The sequence below is a fragment of the Spinacia oleracea genome, chromosome 3 (assembly GCF_020520425.1).
Source record: "Spinacia oleracea cultivar Varoflay chromosome 3, BTI_SOV_V1, whole genome shotgun sequence".
NCBI classification, from domain to species: domain Eukaryota; kingdom Viridiplantae; phylum Streptophyta; class Magnoliopsida; order Caryophyllales; family Amaranthaceae; genus Spinacia; species Spinacia oleracea.
In genome coordinates, this window is record NC_079489.1 from 113,941,392 (window position 1) to 113,943,618 (window position 2,227).

The following is a 2,227-nucleotide window of genomic DNA, read 5'->3' on the forward strand; positions in this document are numbered from 1 at the left end:
ACCGGTTCTACGGCTCTTTCAAAACACATTGTGGAGAAAACCAAGTATTTCAGCATTACTGTCAGTTTTGGTAATTTTACTCACTCATATTTAGCTAGAAACTAAATTATCTGTGAGGGATTTAACATTTCTTGAATCCCGCTGCATAATTTGGCATCTTTGGTTTTTTGGGTGTCCATAAATGAGCACTTATATAAACCTGTAACTTGATATAAGTCATTTTAGCTAACTAATGTTAGTTTCTTAACTTGGAATGTTAGTTTCTGCATAAGGAAGTGTGAAATCACTTATAAGCTTGCCTTGCTTTATGTCGCATGCTTCCATACCAGCTGCAGTTCGTGAAGCTAGAGGTTTGACCGAAGATCTTGTCCGCATTTCAGTCGGCATCGAGGATGCGAATGATCTAATTGCTGATCTGGATCATGCCCTGAAAACAGGACATGTTTGGCAAATTCATGTTATTTTAACTGTGAATATTCCAATTAAAGTACAATATTCCAATTGATGACTAATAAATAATTGTACACGAGATTAATATTACTGAAATATTGATCAGTTTGAAAATTGTCCGTCCTATTTTCAGGTGAAATTAATCAGCAGCACCAAGGTAAACAAAGGAAAATAAAAATAATTCTTATAGTGATTGTCATTATTGGAATAGCTACAGGCCTACAGCTGATGTACTCATGTACTGTATATGGAGGTGGAAGTGTCGAAAAAATGGTATTCCTCCCTTTTAACTCATTTGTACTGCACTATTTTGAAACTTGATTTCTGGCTATATTCTCTGAAAGGACATTGTTGTTGTAGTAATGATGAGATTTTAAAGCAAGGATATGCTATTGCAAAACTCAAAACCTAAAGATGGAACTAGTAAAGTGGAAGTTGTAGATTTACCAGTGTTCGGATTGGAAAAGTTGGCAATCGCGACAGACAATTTTCAGGAAATTAACAAGCTTGAGCAAGGTGGTTTTGGCACATTATACAAGGTAACTGCAAAAAAGTGAAGGGACACTTTTTTTAGTTTTTACTTAAATGATGTTCATTTTGTGTGCGGGTGATTACCAGGAACTGACAATCTGAAGATAATATGTTTGATTGCAGGGAAAATTAGAAGATGGACTGCATGGACAGAGAAAATAGGTAAATCTTCCTTGTCCCTTGCATTATTATAACTAGTCCACTGTGACCCCAATCGGCTAAGGTTTACCTGTAAATTAACGTAGGCTAGGGTAGAGAAACATCAAAGTTGATCAAAGAATAAGTAAAAAAACAAATATCATCCCTCTCCTTGACTAAGACAAGATTCTTTGTAGTTTCAGTCATATTTTCCTCGCATTTCATCACTTACACATTGTGGACTCCAGAACGACAACAGTACACTTTAAATATGATGAACTGTTTGCATCATATCATCTTGCTCTAGGTTTGCGTATCAAGGAAAACGTATTGGAGTATGCTGCATTGCTGAATGCTGAAAATTGTTCAAACTTGAGCATTAGGCCCGTATAACTAAAAAATACAATTTGTTCAAAGATGTGGTTGCGTTCCATGAATAGCATCTTGTTCTGCTCTCACATTATTATATATAATCAATCGAATATCTGAAATGTCTGCTCCTTGCATCGTATACAGGTTACCAAAACTGAGACCAGCTCAACATATAGCTTCCCAAGGCAAGAAGGATGTTACTATTCAAACTTCACAGGCTGGATCAGAAATGCAAAATTAGGTTGAAGCCGCTACACATCAGTTTTAGATATTTGGTGCAAATTTTCATATTTTTTGTTCAAGAACAAGGAATATTTAGATTTAACTCTTAGTATAGAACAAGTTATTTGATCTTATTAGTTTGGTTGTTTTGACTCATTGAAATTGTTTATTAATTATAATACATATTTTGTGATTGATTACGTTTAATCTAAATTTAGTGTATTATTCTGTATACTTTTTATGATTTTGAATAAATTGCAGGTTATAAATATTTTTCATATTAACGACAAAATATATTTATTTTATATAGTCACATTAACGTCAAGATATTTTGTCGTTGTTGGACTATAACTAAAATCATAGTGCCAATATGATTCTCTTTTTACGTCAACTTTGTTGGTCGTTATTTGTCGTTTCTTCGACATCATTGAATACATAATAACGACGAACGATCATTTTGTCGTTATAAAATAACGACAAACAATAATTTCGTTAATAAGTAACGACAAACAAT

At 33.5% G+C, this 2,227-nt stretch overlaps 1 long non-coding RNA gene across 1 annotated transcript; it reads left to right on the forward strand.

Annotated features, from left to right (window-relative positions):
* The first annotated feature begins 822 nt into the window (after positions 1 to 822).
* On the forward strand, positions 823 to 2,022 carry LOC130469294 (uncharacterized). Its single transcript, XR_008929742.1, has 3 exons — positions 823 to 989; positions 1,105 to 1,143; positions 1,636 to 2,022. It is a non-coding gene; the product is annotated as an uncharacterized lncRNA (long non-coding RNA).
* The last annotated feature ends 205 nt before the right edge of the window (positions 2,023 to 2,227 follow it).